The sequence below is a fragment of the Mercenaria mercenaria genome, chromosome 14, assembly GCF_021730395.1.
Source record: "Mercenaria mercenaria strain notata chromosome 14, MADL_Memer_1, whole genome shotgun sequence".
Classification (NCBI taxonomy): Eukaryota; Metazoa; Mollusca; class Bivalvia; order Venerida; family Veneridae; genus Mercenaria; species Mercenaria mercenaria.
Genome location: NC_069374.1, coordinates 49,883,133 through 49,906,084, shown reverse-complemented (window position 1 = coordinate 49,906,084; position 22,952 = coordinate 49,883,133). Strand labels below are relative to the sequence as shown.

Sequence of the window (22,952 nt, the reverse complement as noted above, 5' to 3'; positions counted from 1 at the left end):
TTTTTGACGATGAAAATTAAAACCATTTGTATATTTAATGTGAATTGAACACAAAATCCTCCATAGCGTTATTTTAAACGACGGCGGATCTAGGTTTCAGCGTTTCTGAGTTCAACAATTAATTTGTTTTAATTTGTCTAATTACTATCTCATTTTTTTTTGTCAGTTGAAGTTGCCTACAATTCATAGGCTTTGAGCTATGATAATTTGTACCGACAAAGTCAGGCTAGCAGACGACAATATTTTCCGTAACAGCTTCCGAGTACTTACGGATAACGGCGGAAAAAGCCGGAATTTTTTAAGAAATGTTCACTGTACACACTAAAATGCAAAAAATGACCAAACAAACCATTATTAAATTTAAACAAATTACACAGAACGAAAATTGAATAATTATTCTACATTTTTAGGGGTATCGATTTTTTGGTTATTTGCGGGAAATATCTCATTTTATCTGTTATATTTGAAAAAGTCAGTTTTTTTTACCCGTTTCCTGCAGAGTCTATATGGACTGAGGTGGGTCTATTTAAAGTCAAAACGGACCAACCAAATATTAATTTCTTTTTAAATAATATTCATAATATCCGGAATAAATTAAACCTTAATTTGTGGGGTGTCGAATTTTTGATTTCCAAATAGAACCTTTTCTATTTAAGTAATTTTTTCCTTCTTTGCTTATATAGGCAAATTTATCGATTTTCCGATAGATCGATGTTACTAAAAGTTGGTAATGATTACGACTAATGACACGTTTACATTGGTATAAATAAAACAAGTTTGTTTGTTTGGGTTAACATGAATCAGAGGTGCAAGAAGAATGATTTCAGACACAGTGTCTATTATCCAATCGTCTCGTAGAACATACGCCCCGCACGGGGATCGAACTGACGACCCCAAGATCCGTACATATGTACTCTCCATATTGATCAAAGTAGGCGGGCTGAATTAAAACAAGTAGATCACAATGTACTGTTACGTGATAGTATATGTTAGTTTTTTTACGTCTGCCGAGTAACGAGCAACTTTGATGTCACCGTTATCAAATGTGGATAATTTTTTGCATAATAAATAAATCGTCGGTTCATAGTTTATACTATATGATCGGCCTAAAAGGAGTTACACGGAAAGAAAGTTGTTCAGCACCGTCGCACTTTTGTCACGTTAACATAACGTCTTTTCCTGATTCTTATATTGTTTACCAGCCGAAAACGTTTAAATTTACCGAAAGATACGTTTTTGGTGAAATTCATTTGTATTTGGTTTAAACATATTTTATTTCCCAATATGTACATTTCAAATGATTATTTACATACATAAATTCTGGATTGGACTGGAAGCCAGTAGGCTTATTGAAGTCCTCTCCATATATATAATCAATTTACACAGAATCTTGGCGTTATCGAACTTATAAAAAGGAAATGCTCATTTGTATTTAAAGAATGTGCAAAATAATGGTATTTTATCTGATTCATAAGACGCTTATTAGGTCTGCGTTTCTTTACTAATCCACATAACGAATAAGTTGACAGGGCAACAAAAGGATGTTTTATTAAATCGTTTCCAGGCAAATCTGAATTCAGCTGAATACGTGGTCAATATTTAACAATTCGGGGATCAATAGTCATTCGGGAAGAAATAAGGTTTCCCAAACGAAAAAAAAGGGGAAACAAAACACTTAAACAAAACACTAATACTACACTGTGTTTTGATGATGTTTTATTAGTATAGCAAATGACATGCAAATGAGGTAACAAAACACTAACAAAACACTAACAAAACATTGCTAACGAAATACCAACAAAACATGATATGCAAATTAGGCTTATACAAAACACTAACAGAATACTTTATGTTTTATTAGTGTTTCATTATATGTGCTAAAGAAAACACTAACAAAACACTGCTAACAAAATACCAACAAAACATATGATATGCAAAAGAGCAAGGTCACAAATTTAAACAAAACACTAACAAAATATTTTATGTTTTTTTTTAGTATTTCATTACCTGTGCTGACAAAATACCATAAGCAAAACATTATTTACATACATGAATTTATATATGAGCCGTGCCAGGAGAAAACCAACATAGAGGCTTTGCGATCAGCATGGCTACAGACCAGCCTGCGCATCAGCTCGATTTGGTCAGGATCCATGCTGCTCGCTTTCAAATGCTATTGCAACCATAGAAACCATTAGTGAACAGCATGGATCCTGGCCGGACTGTGCGGATGCAAGAAAAAGTATACATACAATATGGTGCTAAAATGTCACCATTTTCTACTCAGTTCCAAAGTCATTGAAGTATATTGATCAGTATTTTCCACTTTTTGCCATGGCTTTTTTCAACAACATTCTGATGTATAGTCGGTGTAAGATATGCTATTACTTTCAATTGAATGTCACTATTTTCTGTAAATGGTAGCCATCATCAGTATAAAATGCCACAGTTTTTCACTAACTGCCACAAAGCCATTGTCACCATTCGTCTCACTGCAAAACCTGTAGATGTAATAAACCAAGAGATATTAAATCATAAAATCAGTTTCTTCATTAGTTTTTTCCTTTGTTTATAGTTTCAAAATTAAATTATCATAGTCATAGTAATATTTGGTATTCAAAATAGTGCATCTTTATGATACAGGCAACACTGCAGATTTAATCCAGTAACAACTGTAACATTACTTGTTATATTTTCAAGAAACTTATTTTTTTAAATTTGATTTCAAATGTTGATAAGGTTCCAGCGATGGCAGACAGATATTTAATGATTTGGGAAAATGATTAATAGATTGGACTTATGCATTGCTATTACCCTAACCATATTGTTGTAATAAATAGTAACTTAGTTTGATTTCTGCCAGTTACCTGCACTTACACCTCAAGTTGTGATTACTTAATTTGGTATTTTTAATTATTATATATTGATTTGGACTTGATATATAGGAGATAATTATAAAACCTGCCATGAGTTTGCTGGAAATAAGTTTTAAAATTGATCTATTAAGTCATGTTCAGGAATTTTTTTCAATTGCCCACATTCAATCAAACATACAACTATGGTATTGATAGTGTATACATGTATATAGTAATATATAATGCCAGTATATATACTTACATGTTTTTGAACTGCTGGATTCGTTAGGTCTTCTTTGAACACAATACATTGATAAGGTCCCAATTCATTCATGTGTGCCATACCTATATACATACATGACATATGGTGCTATACCTGAAATAGATTTAGTTTAAAACTTAAAATGTTCATAAAAACCTTTGGTTATTATTGGGTATGTCAATGAACTAAAATTTTAACTGTATACATTGTGATGATGGGGCCAAAAAATGTCACTAACTCTACCAAATGTAAAGCAAATAGAGGGTTACATTAGTCTTTATTCTTATTACATTATACTCTTCAATAGATTAAAAGAATTATCTGGATGAACATGATTAAATTAATAAATTTAATTACCCCAGTCTTGTAAAATAAACAATATGAGCCGTGCCATGAGAAAACCAACATAGTGGCTGGTTTTCTCATGGCGTGGCTCATATAATCATTTATAAAAGCAAGTAAATAATCCATAAACAATTATTTTGTTAACAATTATTTTCATTTACCTTAACATAAATGTGTGCAACACCAATAGACTAATTAATAAGTAAAAAACAGGTTAAAACACTAATTTTAAAGCAAAATATTATTCTCTGAATTTACAGACTGAAGTAATTGGAGTGCCATGGTAAGCAGACTGGTAGCATTGTTTACCCTGTGATTGGGGAGATAACTCTACTGGTTTAAAGTTTTGTCTCCGTTGAATAATTTCATTTAAAAGTATCCACTTTTTATTTAGTAAATTAAAAGCATGATAAACTAAAACATACAGCTGTTTAATTTGCAAAACAGAAGCATTTGAACAAAAAAAATATGTGAAGCAACAGTCATTTGTGAAAGCTACCAAAACGAAAAGTAAACAACCTGCTTCCAGTTTGAATCCATGATTTATCATAGTTACAGGTAATCTAGATTACTGTTGGAAAATAAATAAATTATATTGACTCACCATTTGTATTATTTTCATCACTCTTAAACTTCCATGTTAAATATAAACTGCACATAGTAAACAAAGAGCTATATAAATAAACTTCTTTGTAGTGAAATAACTCCATCATGCTCTCACAGAACTTCCTGTTTAGATTTGAATTTTTGATATTCTTGGGCAAATGTGTCATTTACAGTCAGCTAATGAAAGATACATGTAGGATGTTGAAACTATTTCTGTTCTAGAGTAAGATTTTATTCCATTTAGATACACATAAATTTTAAAAGATTACTCTGATAAAAAACCCAAAAAGTTAAGGATTACTTTTTGTGGTACATGCACAGTCGCCAGAAGTAGTTCCCTGACTTTATTTTCATTGGCTGACCTCTTGGTAGAGTTTCTAAATATAAAGCAGACAAGATCTTATCAGTCTGTGGTAATCTCCTGTTGTGAGATAAGCAACATGTACACTGCAGTAGATTAATTTATCACCCCTTAATAGCCAGGTGGAAAAATTGCAATATTATATATCTATGCAACTACTGTTAGTGATGTTCTTTTTGATGTAACTCTAGGTGAAAAAGTAATGATAATTATTTCAATAAATTTTTAATTAGTTCAAAATGAACTTTTCTGCAAAGTGCATGAATACATTATAATATATACAAGTTGCATTACAATTCATGTTTTAATCCCATTTGTTCTGTTACCTATCTAATTGAGTTTATTGTAGTTATTGGTCATAAAAATACTTATGCATTAAAAATATTTTATGTTCACAAGAAATACCTCCCCAAACTTCTGTGACTATAGTTTCCATCACAAAAGCTTTCTAAGTTATTATTTTTCATGCTATTTTCCATTCCAAAATTTTATAATTAACCCTTCCCCTGCTAAATTTCTATAATGAACTTGTCCATGTTCCAATTTGGACAGAACCATTAACTTTTAAAAGGGGTGTTTGCTGAAAATTTACAGACAGCATAGTGAACAGTGCAGACTATGATTAGACTGCACAGATGTGCAGGCTGAAACTTGGTCTGCACTGGTCGCAAAGGCATAGACACTTGCCGCCAGCACGCTAAGGGTTAAGTCCAACTTTCCAAGACAAAAGCTCCTGTTTCTATAAGTCAAATTAGATACCAACAAAATGTAGCATGTACAAATTCAAGTGTAATGAAACACTAACAAAACATAGTTTACATTCTCCAAAGTGTAATAAAACATCAATAAAACATTACTGATATAACAAAACATTAACAAAATACTAACCACTTAAAATCCTGGAAGTACAGTATTGGTGTTTTGTTAAATGCTGTACTAACAAAACATCCTAACAAAATATCAAAATATGTTTTGTTGATGTTTTGTTAGTGTTTTGTTAGTGTATTGTTAATTATTTTTTTCGTTTGGGTTAGCTTATTTAGACTGACCCCTTTTGTTCAGTTTTTAGTCCATAATGATGAATAATAATTTTGATTATGATATAGCTTACCTCCGAATTTACAGACAAAATGTTGAAAACGATGAATACGGCCGCCGTTGACGAATCCAGAATTGCGTAGTGTGCTTCATGCGCCATAGTCATAATGGTCTAGGGTAACCGGAACGTCCGCACGTTCTGACGTTGACGTCATATAGCACCGTCATAACATCGTGCTGAATCGTTTCAAATATGGCAATGTTGATAAAAAACGAAATAGAAATGATACTTTCAAATGGTGGAAAATGTGAAAAACGATTGAAACCATGATACATAAAAATACCAAGATCAATACAAAGAGAAAGTATATAGTAAAACAGTCAATAAATGGCTGGTTATGCCTTCAGGCTATAGCGGTACAAGTAGTTTCATAAGTCTTGAGCCTAAAAACCCTCGGCCTAAAGTTTTTCGGCAGTTATGACCCTATGAGTGCCAGAGTGGCATGAGGCTACAACCAAGCCGTATTATAACCTCTTAACATTGCGTCTGTTTCTAAATTTAGAAACAAAATTGCTCTGAATTTAAACGTATATGAGCAGCATGACCCCGATATCAGAGTTCATTTGAGCTGTTGTGCCTGATATCGATATTTGGTACACTGCACACTTGTGGATATGCAAAACATTCAAATTTTATACTTCAAATGATTGAATGACAGGGTACAGGCCCGGTTTCAGAAGATTTTGACTAGGGGTGGGTGAGTAGTGAGTGGGGGGGGGGGGGGGGGGGGGGGGGGGGGGGGTACCGGTCTAGAACAAGGATGTCGCCGTCGAGACGCATAGCGAGGTATTCAGGGGTGCTTTCTGGCCGTATTCGGGGTGGGGTGGGGCTCAGTGGGGGGGGGGGGTCTTCCTTTGGTATTTTTAAATGGTGGCCTCTGGGGCATTTATTGGTGTCTGTACTCCCTTCATTTTAGTGGGGGCAGGGGGCTCTTCTCTTGGATTTTTTTTTAAATACAGGCATGAAATAGTGGCCTCTGGTGCAGTTTCGGTCTAAATTTTGAAGTAATGAAGGGGTCACTCCCCTCTTGATGAGGAAAGTGGGGTTAGGGGGCTCTCCCCGTGGACAATTTTGAAATACAGGTATGAAATGGTGGCCTCTGGTGCGTTTCTGGGCCTAAATTGTGCCAGGGGCGTTCCCATGATACGTCCCGTTTTTCAAACGGGCGTATAAAAATTAATTACAACCAACTGTAAAGCAGACAGTAAAGATCACAGTCTTAGAGAATTTATTTTGAAATTTTACCTGGTTACTCAATTATACACAAAAGTCCAGACACCATCAATTTATCCAGTTTGTAAATCTGTTCACACATAATACACTATAAACGACTGTACTACCCCTCTTCCTCTTGTGAGTGATCAAAACTATAAACAGACAACAGGAAGGTAAATTTTTTCTTGAAATTAATTATTTTTCTTTATACTGTATGTGTATTTAAGTTTAAGGCCTATGCTATTTTGAAATTCTGAATTAGGTGGGTGGGGTACATGATATCATTTATTACTGTAAAACAAATTTTATTCCAATCTGACAATTCATTGAAACCATGAAGTGCAGAACTCTAACTTTAATTAAAAGACTAAAGTGGGAAAAGTTATCAGTATGTTAGGGTCACAATTTTCGGGGTAGTATTCTATATCATCAAGCATAAATGCGAAAAAGTATAACATACATGATAAAGCTGAACTATCCATGTAAATGAGCTGAGAGCTATTTTTCTATTTCCATTTATTACTATTTCAATTAACCAGGTGTCGGTACTTTTTTTTATTCTGTACAGATGCCTTTACAGATTAAAGAAGTCCGAACTATAGGTATGGTGTGCGAGAAGGACCTGAGCGCTTACGTAGTTCATATAATTCCACATTTAAAGTGGAATTATATGCATTTTCAAGTAAAACTCCAGCTGAAACAGATGTGTGTGTAAAAAAGGATGGAGGAAACTATAGCTTTTAACTCAACATACCAAAACTCTTCCCGTTACCAGTACGAAATAATAAGTTTCCAAATATGGCTTTTCTTATTTTGACCGGGGCAGTCTTTTAACTGCATGCAGGAGTTGCTTCCCTTCTACTTCAGTAATCTCTATCTTAGGGTAAGGGAGATCATTGCGTAGAAGATCGAAGAAAAACTCTATTATTTCATTAGCCCGATTTCTTTATTTCTAAAGCATCAACTTCAATTACTTATGCGGCATTTTCGTTAATTTAACATATTTAAATGCACAGCAACCGAAACTTGCTTTTAATTTACAAAACACTCAAGAAAAACACACTATGTGCAGTAAGATGCGCATAATGCCACTTTAAAGGGAAAGGCAGCATTGTTCTAATGTTAGTTTTGTCAGCTGGGATTTCTTAATAAATCATTTAAAGAAGTGAAAGAAATTTCAAAATCGGAGTAAAAATGACAAAGTTATGGGTATTCAAATGTTTGGTCAATTTGGCGGCCATTTTGTTTCCATGGGAACAAAAAACAAACAAAACAAAAAACCAAAGAAAAAAATGGCAGATTTATGAGATTTTTAGATACACATTTGAACAGCATTTACTTATTGCTGTAAAATCATTTCTCTACTTTTTCAGGCTATAATGAAAGAGACATAAGAAAATTAGTCTTTTTTTTTAAAGGTTATTTGCTAAATAAAGCAGAGTGTAAATTACGGGATGTTATAAAAATGGGATGCTTTATTTAGATTAGAGAGTGAATCGCACTAAACAATAAGGAATTCTAAGGTAAAATACTCCTTTTATTTCGTTCACTATAGAAAACATGGCGGACATATTTTTGTAAAACCTCGTGCACGTGTGAATTGTGTAACACAATTTAATGACGTTTTCTTAGAAAACTAACGCTTAACTCATTTACACGGACATATCCTTGATTGATGAATATATATATTGTATACATATGAGAGACTTACGGCGCCAAATACCTACCCAAAAATTTCTATGCATTTTCTTCCAGTACACTGTTGGGACATGCTTTTGAGTGTCATTGATATTTTTTAATTTACTCGGAGATGCATTTTTTCATTATTAATTTCTCTTTGATTCCCGCGCATTTCTCATGTTGTTACGACAATCTAAGTTTTGAACCGGAATTTTTCATTGTCAAAATAACATAGTCCTTAACGATAAGTCTAACATAAATATGGTTATATGGAGATATGATAGATGACATTGACAGGTAATGTTTACAAAATGCTGCCAAAATGTTGACTGATCACACTCATTGCGTGAAAATTCACTCGACCAAGTCATGAAACAGATGCATAACGCGTCAAATTGATTTGTAATCCAATAATCAATGACGTTTCCTGAAATAAATATGCATACTCCATAAATATATGTAAATAAGATGTTTCATATTTGTTGCGGTTTTGAATGAAATATATTTATATCTAGTCGTTGAGAAAAACATTTTCTGTATGCCGACCTGCCAATTTTGATATTTGATCTGAACGCGTATTTGCGAGTGAAACTGTATTCCATCTTGCGAGTAAAGTAGGCGATTTATGTCCTTTAAAGTCGTGAATGAAACAAACAAAAAATATGCATACAAAATTGTCTCTTTTGATCAGTCGTCATGTAAATAATGTCATTTATTGTCGGACTCCTCGTGCTATGCTTGTACTAATCCATTCGGGATGGGGATAGAGGGTCTGTGATTCGCTATCCTGCTTAATTATTTATTGAATTGAAATCTTCAGCATCGTTTATATGCATGTGTTCAGTGTTGGTTTTACACACATATACTATCATAAAATACAGAATTAGAAACTGAAAGTTACATAAACAGGAAATTAACCGCCGATTCCCTATGGAATTCACGCGAAGAAATGTTACCTGACGATTTCAAAATATCGATTAGATGAGACAGGAGGGGACTATAGGTTGACCTCCGTCTGTCTGTCCGTCTGCCAACAAAATGATCCTCAGATTTTTTAAAAAACTATTGCACCCACAAATTCCTGCGAATGGACGTATAAATGGAAAACGATAACGAAAACATTGTCAAAAAAGTCGATAAAGTCCTTATTAGTAATTCTGGGTTTACTTCATGGTAAATCAGTCAACAAGATTCAAAAGTAGTACAACTATATTGTCACAAATAGCCTAATTGTTTCAGTAACCGGATCCCCCCTTTCTCAATAATAACATAAACATGTTATCGTTACAAATACCGTGCGCGAGTAGTACAGCCCTCGTGTTTACTACCTGTCAAGATTTAACCGTTATTTCCATTTGAAATAATTTATATTTGATTGTGATAACGCTTACATACGCCGGGAATTTTTCTTTGCGGATTTAGTCGTTTTCATTGCTAAGCCAATCCACTTCCGTTGATTACAAAATTGCGTGAGTTGTACCTCGTCTTTGTTTCAGTTTCATCAAGATCATCAAGGTAAACTTTCTGACCAAAAATTATGGAGATACAATCATAAAAGTGGCCTCTAGAGTGTTAATAAGATTTTCCTTTGATGTCAAAACAGGTGACCTGGTTTTGTCCCCACTTGACAAAGATTTGATATTTGCCTTAATATCATCAAGATTAACATTCTGACCAAGTTCCATAGAGATATTGCCATAATTATGGCCTCTAGAGAGTTAACAGGCTTTTCCTTTGATTTTGTTGACCTAGGTTTTGACCCCAGTTGACCCAGACTTAAAAGTCACTCAGATTATCAAGATTAATATTCTGACAAAGTTTCGTTACGATATGGTCATAGATGTGGCCTCTACAGTGTTAACTAGCTTATCCTTTGATTTGACCTGGTGACCAAGTTTTTGACCCATCTGACCCAGATTTGAACTTGAATATCATCAAAAGTACCATTCTGAAAAAAGTGTCATTGTTAAATGGTCACAAATGTGGCCTCCAGACTGTTAACTAGCTTTTTCTTTGATTTGACCTGGTGACTTAATATTTGGACCCAGATGAACTCGTCCAAGATTCTATTGAGGGTAACATTCTGACCAAGTTTCATTAAGATTGGGCCAAATTGTAATCTCTAGACTGTTAACAGCCTTTTCCTTTGATTTGATCTGGTGACCTAGTTTTTGAAATCAGATGACCCAATATCGAACTCGTCAAATATTCTATTGAGTGTAACATTCTGACCAAGTTTCATTAAGACTGAATTAGAAGTGTGTACTCTACAGTGTTAACAGTCAAATTGTTGGCGCCAGCCAGGCGCCGTTTCACTAAAATCACTCCATATACTGTTCATATTTTCAAACCTTATTAATTGTAGTTGCGATGATATATCGGTTTCAATGGGTTGAAATTCTAGAAAATATAGTCTTGTGTGCGACACATCGTTTCATTGTGGTCTCATGATGGTGAACATTTGTGCCAAATTATTTCAGAATCCCTTAATGCATAAAGAAGTTATGGCACTGACACGTAAAACAGACCCTGTTTCGCCTTTAAGTGTCATTTTAAAAAGAAAATGAAAAGAATAAGACAGGCATTAACAACATATTGCTGATGTTTGTGTGTAAACTTTGAGAAAGGTAGGTGTAATAGTATTCAAGTAATTGCACGACCAATTTTATGAGGACACATATACAAACAGACCTAATAGACAGACCGCATGTCGACTGCTATATACCACCCTCCTTCAAACTTTGTTTGCGGGTTATAATTATGAAGAAATACTACAGGAACATAAGAAACGCCGATATTTTATTAATAAGTCACTCTCAAACAGGCATACAGTCTATTTACGAAACTCGCAAGCACTTGTACAGTTCTTGAGCATACATGCATACAGTCAGGAAATAACACCGAATCTTCTTTCATTGACGGTTATAAACAAACTGGAGAATTTATCAATGATTTGATTTTATTTTACCAAACTAATATTGTTCTTTACTCATAAAACAGAGGAATTAACATGTAAGTCATTCTTCAAGACAGAAAATATGTACTTTTGACGCCGACAATGTACAATATCTGGACAAAATCAGTGATCAATCGAGCTTTTTGTTATAATTCTACCTGTAATCAAACTAACATATTATATACAGAAACAAATCATTTTCAGCTTCCAATAAAATATAGATATACATACCTTCAAAGCAAATCAGTCCCTTTAAAATGCTTTTTTTCAACTTGAAATGTCAAAATCGTAAAATATTGAAGTCCGACGTTTACTTATAGAACTAGTAAGAAGTGTGTATGTAACCCTCACCTTCACAGGAGCTGGTATTTAAGGCATGAAGGTAGTTATTCGCCGTATACCCCACCATGGCTACTCGAATTTACTCAGTTTAGTCCATATTAATAGATTTTTCTCGACTAGTAAAGGCTATTTTCATGTCAAATATCAGCTTTATTTATGCTTGATTGTAAGGAAGAATTTCTGCTGATGTTTTAAGCTACGTTATATCACACTGGCCATAGCTTTATCAGATCAAGTGGTTCCAACGTTGTTTGAATGGTGAATTTTACGCCGATCAGATGGAGAAATATGGCCGATACTACAAATTTCCGGTATTGTAAGTATGATTTAAAGGAATTTCTACCCATTAAATAACGAATCAAATGAAAACGATGGGTGCACCTGGAGCGCAAATGTGTCTATGTTTTAGCACATGTGTCCATTTAGCTGAGATTTGTGCCGCTTATTCAAACACTTCTGTACAGTCCGGCGGGGGAAGGAGATTTTTGACAGTTTTTGACAATATCACCTCAAATATAGTGTTTATCGGCAGCAAGTAACTGTTTAAAAACCCTTTTTATGTAAAGGGCTACCTCTTAAAACAAAGCGTGTGTATTTTCATAGAATTATTCAGAGTTGTTTTTGAAAAATCGGCCGAAAACCTGATGCAACGCCGTTCGAGTGGTTCGCTATGCAACGCAATCAAGTGGATACCGTTCTGTGTCTTACTTGCGAAGTATTATCCATCTTAAAAAACAGTCATTAAAGGCTAACAATGAATAAATTTAGAGAGTTTTATATCATTATAATGATCCCGCCATTTCTAATATATTGTACTTTTACATTTTTATGCTCGCTTAACATTTAACATATTTTTGCTGACACTGTCAAAAAAACATCAACACAAAAACATAAAGCAAGGATGAACATCGAACAAGATCATTTAGTAAATAATAGTTACAGTTTGTAAAAACAAGAACCAGTTCAAGGATATTTATCTCATCCACGAATGGTACTGAACAGCATGCCAAAAGCGGGTTGACTCTTTAAATCAGTATAGTAACAATTGGTTACTTTTTAGTCCCTTAAAACCAATACAATGCGATTTCATTACTGATTTGCTGTGCATTTAAGCCGTTCATACAAAATAAATAAAGTTTGGTCCATGATAAAAGTATTGGCCAGTTGTTTGTACACATTTTCATTCATATTCCTGGTGAAACGTTCATTTATTTTCAGAGAGATAAATCACAGAGAACGTTAAAATTGGCCATGGAAAAAGACAAAATTTTATTAGTCCTCCATAAAACAGAAATGACGTAATAAACCTCTATGGTCGCCTTTCAAAAATGAAAATACAAATGAAATACAGACACCAGTGAAAGAAAATAACGGACTAGCAATAATACTAAGAGAGACGTGTCATAGTTGTACTATTTAACTGTCTGTAACTAAAGAAGAAAATCGATGTTTGCCAAGGGGTACTTATTCGATTTGATAAGAGTAAGAAAAATTGTAAAATAATGTATCTTTTTGCTTCAGAAAGTTGTCTCAGGACAGCCTTGTCGCTTGCAATGTCTATATCTAAAAAATCTGTCTCTTCCTTTGTTAATTCTTCAAACATTTCATCAGATAAAACTCTTTCTTCTAATTCCTTATTTCTTGATATTTTGGTGCTTGAAGTTGGAGTTAGCAGAATTTTTCGTTTTTTTTTGTGTGTGTTTTTTTTTATTCACTTTGAGCACATAGAGAAAACGCTTTTAATCGTTTGCTTGGTAACACGTCTCTCTTAGAATTGCTGGTCCGTTTTTTTTTATTGGTGCCTGTATTTCATTTGTATTTTCATTTTTGAACGGCGACCATAGAGTTTTATTACGTCGTTTCGGTTTTATGGAGGAAAAAAAAAACTTGTCTTTTCCCTGGCCAATTTTAACGGTCTCTGTGATTTATCTCTCTGAAAATAAATGAACGTTTCACCAGGAATATGAATGAAAATTGTACAAACAACTGATCAATACTTTTATCATGGACCAAATTTTATTTATTTTGTATGAACAGCTCAAATGCACAACAGTAATGAAATCGCAATGTATTGGTTTTAAAGGACTAAAATTTACAACTGTAACTATACTGATTTTAAAGAGTCAATCCGCTTTTGGTATGCTGTTCAGTACCATTCGCGGATGAGATAAATATCAGTGAAATGGTTCTTGTTTTAACGAACTAATACTATATTTACTTTATGATATTGTTCGGTGTTCATCCTTGCTTTATGTTTTTGTGTTGATATTTCTTGACAATGTCAAAAATGTAAAAGTACAATATATTAGGAATGGGGATTATTATAATGATATAAAACTCTCTAAATTTATTCATTGTTAGGCCTTAATGACTGTTTTTTAAGACGGGTAATACTTCGCAAGTAAGACACAGAACGGTATCCACTTGATTGCGTTGCATAGCGAACCACTCGAAACGGCGTTTCATCAGGTTTTCGGCCGATTTTTCAAAAACAACTCTGAATAATTCTATGAAAATACACACGCTTTGTTTTAAGAGGTAGCCCTTTACATAAAAAGGGTTTAAACAGTTACTTGCTGCCGATAAACACTATATTTGAGGTGATATTGTCAAAAACTGTCAAAAATCTCCTTCCCCCGCCGGACTGTACAGAAGTGTTTGAATAAGCGGCACAAATCTCAGCTAAATGGACACATGTGCTAAAACATAGACACATTTGCGCTCCAGGTGCACCCATCGTTTTCATTTGATTCGTTATTTAATGGGTAGAAATTCCTTTAAATCATACTTACAATACCGGAAATTTGTAGTATCGGCCATATTTCTCCATCTGATCGGCGTAAAATTCACCATTCAAACAACGTTGGAACCACTTGATCTGATAAAGCTATGGCCAGTGTGATATGCTGCAAAAAATTAGTCGAAGTTGTTTGGTATAGTGAAAGTAAAGTTTGTATTTCCTGATGTCTACCTATACCATATTAGCGTTTCCAAACCATGTTTATTCAACAATAACTACAAACTCATTGTGAACAAAAATGCGCTTCCCTTGTTTCCAAACTGCGCTTATCATTCAATGAGGATAAAACAAACAAAGATCGTACTACTCTCCAATAGTTCAACTCCAATATTATTTATGTTTGCTATGTGTCAAGTTTTTTTTTTATATAGTTGTAAGTTAAAGCATATTTCCAAGAATTGCTAAACTGTGGTGATAAATTAATATATCAAAAGGATTATCAAGCGTAAATTAGAGGATATGAAAATAATATCGTAAATTCGGACGACTACAGGCAATGCACATCGTACAGTACCAGAATGCACTTACTGCAGGCACAACACCCAGAACAGTTCAACTCCAAGAATTCAAAACCTCAAAAGTTAAACTCTAAGATCATTCTCCAATGATCGCCAAGATTTTAAATTTCCCCACTTCCCATGACTATCAATGTTTGCTAGGTTTCAAGTTTTTTTTTAACAATTGCTAAATTGTGAGGCTTGATAGATAAATTAAACGAGAATTATGATTTGTTCTAGCAGGATTAAATTGGCATCTAAGTGAGAACAGCTCTAGAAAGGTTCAAAATTCAAAAGCTACACATGTATTCCATCTTGGATGTACCTCTGCGTGTACAGTTGACATATTTCATGTAGAAATGATTTGACTCTTTTTATCGTAAGTGATACATTTTTTGAACTCTTAGCCTTTAAGTCTAGCTTAAGATAACCGAATGACGTCGGTATCGAAAATGTATAAACAGTGTGAGAAGAAATGTGTAAGGTTTCATATACATATACTGGACCAACTTTTACTCTTTAAATTTCATATACTCTTACCATTTTTGCTTTGTTTTCGTTCCTGTTTAACTTCCTAATTAAAGTGCAAGGCATGCCTGACAATAAGTTATTTTAAATGAAGGACACTCTGAATCCTTTCATAATGCTTCAAATGAATTTTTAAAATCGAATCACTATAATTGAAAGACAAACGACAGTTTGAAGTTTAAGAAAATGGCTTATCATGGAGGCATCCATTTTAATGTTTCATGATATCATTTACTCACTGAAAAATTGTTTGAATATATTAATTTCCTATGTTTCTTTAGTGTAATTATTATGTGCGACTGTGACAAATGTACTATCGTTCTGTCTATATTCCATTAATGCCAAACCACTCGCGGGGACGTAAACATTTGGCGCGTCAAACCACAAAGAATGTTAAAGACTGAACTGTAAAAAGATAGTTAAAAGTACAATCTTAAAAGCAGCTATCAGTCACTTTAAGGTGAGAAGTGATCAATACAGCAAATGGCTGCACTATATTGTTCTGGGGAAGAAATAATACTTTAAGTAATCTGTAGTTGCCGTGAGCATCTTGTAACTGAGGGAATCGAGGTGACCAGTTGGGCGGGTGAAGGGAACTAAGAAGTCTTCTTTGGGGATGGCAACTTATTCATTGTGGACTTCGTACAAAAGGAAAAGTCTCTTGTAAATACGTCTGAGATCAAGGCGACGAAGTTTTAGGGATTGGAACATGTCTGTTATGCTGGAGGTTTGACGGTAGTCAGCCTTAATCCAGCGGGCTGCCTATCCCTGGACAACATCTTTCTTGGTTTATCTATGAGGGTTTGGATAAAGGGTGACCACACTCTAGAACCTATTCCAACTGGAGTCTAACTAGCGTCTGGTAAGCCATGGACTTAATGGGTTCAGATTTGACCTTAATGTTTCTACGCAGAAACCCTAACGTTTGATTTGCATTCTTTGTTGACCTGTTGATGTTTGCATCCCATGAACGATTATTTGATATATCCAAGCCGAGGTATTTGGCTGAGGTGACTGATTCGAGTAGGTCTGGCGGTAGTACTGGGTGGGAATAGGATGTGTCCTTCTTGTGATGTGGATAGTTTGACATTTGGAGAGGTTAAATTCCATATCCCACTCCAACACCCAATCTTCTAGGAATATGAGGTCATTTTAGAGGGTGATTGATTCATTTGCAGATGACAGTGGGAGATAGACTGCTGTATCATCTTGCAAAGAGACGAACTTTGGAGTTATATTTTGTTGGAGACCATTTATATAAGTTAAAAAGAGCAGGGGACCAAGGACGAACCCCTGGAGAACACCGGATGGAACTGGGATAGCATCGGAATTGGTGACATCCAGGACAACTGATTGGTTTCCAAGGAACTTTTAAACTCACTTTGACCTTTGACTCCATAATTGTGCATTTTCAATGAGACTTTCTCATGACTAACCTTATCGAAAGCCTTACTGAAACCACTTAGTATGAGATCAACTTGTTTTTATCATAGAGCGAGATAAGTCATTAACCAACATTACAAGTTGAGTGATGCATGACCTTTTTCACGAAACCCATATTGTAGGTCGTAGGGAATACTGTGGCTGGTAAAATGTTTTACAATTGAAGAGGAAACAATGTGATCAGAGCCACTAGCCCCATGGTGGTTTAGGTTATTGAGAGGTTTCTCTATCCCATTTGAGCTATCATTAATATCTGGCATGTAAGGATGAAATTACTATTTTGATTGACAGACATGTCTTGCAATTTCAATTTACAGAGTGAGGAAAGTCTCAGGGGAGATTTTAGGCTGAAGATAGACCGAAACTGCTTGTTCATTACTGTGACATTTGCATTTTTCTCATGATAGGATTTCTTATCATACTTTACGGGTGGTATTAAAAAAGAGTCTTGTTTGGAATGTTTAATTAATGAGTAAAGTTTCTTAGAATTTGATCTACTTGGAAGGTTACAATTTAGTTATCATTAACGTATTTATCATTTAAGTATTTGTAATCTAAGTATTTATCATTAAAGTATTTATAATTTAAGTATTTATCTTTAAATATTTTCTTATTCAAGTATTTATCATTTAAAGTATTTTCCTGTTTAAGTATTTTTCGTTTAAGTATTTGTAATTTATATATTTATCATTTAAGTATTTGCATTTAAGTATTTTCTAATTCAATATTTATCTTAAAGTTTTAAGTATTTGTAATTTAAGTATTCATCATTTAAGTATTTGTCATTTAAGATTTTCTAATTTAAGCATTTATCATTTAAGAATTTGTAATTTAAGTATTTATCATTTAAGTACTTGTAAATTAAGTATTTATCATTTAAGTATGTGTCATTTAAATATTTGTCATATAAGTCTTTCTCATTTAAGTATTTGTTATTTAAGCACGTATCATGTACATATTTGCAACAAGTATTATTATTCAGCATTCAATATGTTGTATATGCTAAGTCATTAAGTTTGCATAACATTGAGCATAAGGTACATGTTTTTGGCATTTGACATAAATAGTTTGCAAGAAGTTGGCATTTAGCATGGCGCAATGGACTTTTATAGATATTGAATATGCACATAAGCCCAACTTTGATAGAACCAGCCTCCGCGCACTGGAGATCTTTAACTACCATTATGGTACCGCTGAACTATAGAGAAAATCCAAATTATTTACAACGTAATTAATCTTTTCACAGTTTTGTTCAGTGATTAAACTATTAGATTAAAACACATGTTTCCGAAAACGAGACACAGTAAAAACTTAAAGAAAAAAAAAGAGGAAAGTCTAATGAATGCATTATGTCTTGACAGTATCGTTACAATATTGAAAACAACATACTTTATCCACATTTATTTCTACTGATATATTGTTTTAACACTGTCTTTTATAGATATACAAATGTATGTTAAAAATTCCAGATCGAGAATTAACTTCATTGTATCAATTAATGTTGAACTGATGTAATCAAAATATTACAATTTTAATTGCGTGCATACCATAGAACATCTTTTTTTCCAGTAAAGTATCAGCAATAATTGTAATTAATGTTTGTGTTCTTAACCGAACGCACGTGCCAATTAATAAAATGCGCGTAAGGATAATAATAAGATATTTAAAAATTAATTATATTGCAAACAACAGGTAGCTACAACTTAACGAAAATAGAAAAAAAAACAAGTTTCTAACACTACCACTTTTTTGAAATATAATCGAAGGAAGTTGTTTTTAGTTTCTGCGATTACCCGCTTCAACAATCGTTTCCTTGGTTACGGCACGTCGTTAAATGTCTATGACCTCCCTTAAAACCTCGATTTGCTGCTACGTGTTTTCTTAATTAAGGAGAAAAAGTGACCAATGTGAGGCCGTTATGTTCGATTCGGCAGCGAAACTTTAGTATGATTCATCGCTTTATTTGCATTGTAATTAAATCATAAGTTTTTCTACTTTTCTTTGTTGGGTTCGATCCCCGGCCGCGTCATACCAAAGACGTAAAAAAATGTACTAGTAGCTTCCTCGCTTGGCGCTCAGCATTAAGAGGGTTGTGCTAGGACTGGTCAGCCCGGTGTCAGTATAATGTGACTGGGTGGGGTATCATGTCACGTGGCTACGGCGTGATATTCCAGTGAGGCAGCACTATAAAGTTGGGCATTGTGCTCACTGCTACAAGTAGACACCGTTGTTTATATGACTGAAAAATTGTTGAAAAAGACATTAAACCTGAACACACACACACACACTTTTCTTTGTTTATACAGTAGTGGTTTCGTAAAAAGTGACTTTGTCAACAAGCTTGTACAAGCTTGCATATTAAGTATACTTATAATACGAATATAGATACACGGACATACAGACATACATGCATGTCATGACTTGATTTGATCTTCTGTTTGATATCATTTTCTTGATAAAGTTTTGTTTGATCGTTAACTATCCGCTTTCAAATAATAATAAACGTTGAAGTACTATTCTAACATGGCTCGATTTGATTTCCTGTTAAACTCAGAGGAAATCAAGCTCTGTATATTCTACGATAAACAACGGTTGACAAGCGGAACGGTAAGATAGTATTATGACATCAAATATGACGTCAAATTACCGCATGACGTCTGATAATTACTCCTCGCGTAAATGAAGTCCTGCATAATATTTGTTAAAATATATCAATGAGAATGTCAGAATGAAAACAATCATGGTTGTTTCTTAGTTCTAACATGGCTCGATTGATTTCCATTTAAACAAAGAAGGAAATCAGCTTTGTATATTCTGCGATAAACAACGGTTAACACGCGGACCGATAAGAGAGCATTTTGATGTCAATTATGACGTCAAATTGCCGCATGACGTCCGATAATTACTCCTCGGGTAAATGAAGTTCAGCATGATATTTATTAAAATATGCCAACGAGCATGTCGGAATGAAAACAAGCAATGCGTTCTTGTCACTAATCATCTAACTAACCACGGTTCATCGTTCAGATGCTTCAGTATTTAACCGCTCACGCTAACGCCCTCGTGGTTAAATCCATACACATCTGAACTCTGAACCGTGGTAAACTATACGTAAAACCATTCGTCGAAGGTCTTTATTATTTGTTAATTCTAACATGGATCGATTCAATTTCCAGCTGAATAAAGAAGGAAATCGAGCTCTGTATATTCTGCACTAAACAACGGTTGACGCGCGGACGGGTAAGAGAGTATTATGACGTCAATTATGGCGTCTTGTACATTGCTCCTCGGATGACTTCTGGTATATTACGCCTCGGGTAAATGAAGTCCAGCATAATATTTATCAATATATGTCAATGAGCATGTCATAATGAAAATAATCAAGGCCTTCTTGTGAGCTATCATCTAATTTACCACGATTCATTGTTCAGAGGCTTCAATATTTAACAGCTCGGGCTAACGCACTCGTTGTCAAGTAAAATCACTGTTAACTACTGTTCTAACACGACACGATTTATTTTTTTTAACTATTAAACAAAGAAGACTGAAAACTGTGTGTTATTATCCATTCTAACACGACCCGATTTGGTTTCATATTAAACAAAGAAGGCTGAAAACTGTGTGTTATTAATCAACTATTCATTTTTCTGACGTCACAATTATTACGTCATAGCGTTAGACGGCACAGCGGCCCGCTGAAAAAGAAATCAGACACATATTTGATGGATATCGTCAAGGACGTACATAATATTCCTTGATAATATGTTTGTCAGGATTTTTGGTGGTCGGAGCGAGGCGTTACCAACGGTTAGGGAGATAGTGTGCATCGCATGACTATGGCTAATCTTTACCTAGGAAACTAGCACTTTCATTGTTGTTTTTTTTTTGTTTTTTTTTTCAATATATACTTAAGCATGGTGACGTACTATTTACACCTAAATCAAACACACACAACAAACATTCTGTCCACAAACATGACTAAATTTGCACTGCTTTTCGCCAAGCTTTATCACAATATGCAGGTATATATGAAGAAAAAACATCGCAAGTATTCCAATATTTATGCTCGGTCAGCACAAGCTTTAACCAAGAAATATTCAAAACCAAACAATTAATCAGCAAAATATATTAGAAGCAACAATCAATCAAACTGAAGAAAATCAATTTATACACCTCTAAAATTCAAAACAACCCATCAATACACACATTCAAACAGCCAACCAAATTATAAACTTTAAATTCATAAAAGAACCAACAATTTCAACCACCAACAGCCAAAGTATTAACTTCAAAACAAAACCTGAATTAAACAACCGAACAACCACAATATTCGCCGAGCAAATCATCAAGTATGCACAATGAATCTTCAACAACCAGATCAAGAAACTAATCTTTCCTTCAAAAATAGAGCCATCAATTAACTGTAACACACTTTTAACTGCATGTATAACATGTGACTTTGCGAGTCGTAAAAATTTCGATTCATTTTATCAGCGAGGTTTAACAAGCCGTACAATATAACGAATTGTAAATATAGATCAACTTTTTTTCTGTTGCCGTTTAAGCTAGCATACAGTATTAAATTTAAAACTTCTGCCATTTTGCAACAAACAACAGAGTTATTCTGACAGTGTTAGAATCGAAATAATAGATTTATATCTCAAACCGTGATTTGCTCATGAATAGAATCATTGTTTGTTGTCTGGATGCGTATTATTTAAGAAATGACATATCTCATTTAGTGATTTGTCGCTGGATAAGTAATTGTTTGGAAATCAGATGCGAAGGAATTATATCACGAGGCCGCAGCCCGAGTGATATAGAAAATATTAGGTTACTGTCTGATAAATTTAAATTTATTAGGCGAGTTGAAGAAAATATGTTAGGCGAGGCCCGAGTGATATAATAATACGCATCTGAACGACAAACAATGAGTTTATTGAATGACAAATCACTGTTTGGGATATATTATTTCTAAGACTGTCAACCTAGTGTTATGACGGCGTAAACTTCAAATTTTACCAGAACTTCAAATACAAACAATTTTAATATCTTACGTGCCTAATATCATTATGGCAGTTGAAAAAAAATCTGTACACAAGAAATATCTTTAAAAATGATGGTCGGCGAATTGTAATAAGGAAAGAAGTTTATGAATTTTTCATCTAACATTCATCTTTCATCTAACATTTTTCAAATTGCAAAACTAAACACCACACTTTAACATTTAAATGGTTCTCTTTTAATTTTTCGCAAAGGTTTCGTAGGGTTGCAATTTTGTTTCGTTTATCCTTAGACGAATAATTACAGCAGTAGTTTGATGAAGATTCATGAAGCGGTTCATAAGAAGAGTTCATTAAACGTGTTTATATTTTTAGTTAAATTGGTCCCTATCCCCATTTGTAACAAAATAGCAGGAGACCTTACGATATTGTTACACATCGAGTTTGATAAAAATCCATTACATTTTAGTGGTTAATGCGAAGAAAGGCACATCTACTTTTAGCTATAGTGGTCCTTAATAGGGCCCAAGTTCCTATATAAATAAATTTGGAAGAGGACCTTATAATGATGCTCCAGACCAAGTATGACAAAGATCCACCAAGCTATTCATGAGAAGCTGTATAAAGGCATTTCTATTCTTAGCTCTAGCAGCCCCTAAAAGGGGTCAAATGTCCCAGCTGAACAAAGTTGGCTGCGGGCCTAATAAAGATGCTACAAATCAAGTTTGATTAGAATACATGATAAAAAATCAATTAAAGGATTTTTATTTATTATTTTTATTTATTTCTAAAATAGGCCAACTGATCCCGCTTTAACAAATGCATATTCGCTATTCATCAATCTTTGGACAATGACGCCACACTTATAAAAAAGTGAAGGTCAAGCAAAACATACAATTGTAATTCTTTCAATATTTCTGTTTCATAAGCAAAGTTTGACCGTAGTCATATCACATGGAT

The 22,952-nt window shown here is 34.0% G+C and overlaps 1 long non-coding RNA gene across 2 annotated transcripts; it reads right to left on the bottom strand.

Moving 5' to 3' along the window:
• Positions 1 to 1,698: 1,698 nt before the first annotated feature.
• LOC128548489 (uncharacterized) lies at positions 1,699 to 5,466 on the bottom strand. Of its 2 annotated transcripts, none has more exons than XR_008367104.1 (3): positions 5,318 to 5,466; positions 3,118 to 3,231; positions 1,699 to 2,501 (listed from the first exon to the last, which is right to left on the bottom strand). It is a non-coding gene; the product is annotated as an uncharacterized LOC128548489 (long non-coding RNA). The 2 variants fall into 2 exon arrangements; XR_008367103.1 differs by lacking the exon at positions 5,318 to 5,466 and adding an exon at positions 4,067 to 4,804.
• Between the last annotated feature and the right edge of the window lie 17,486 nt (positions 5,467 to 22,952).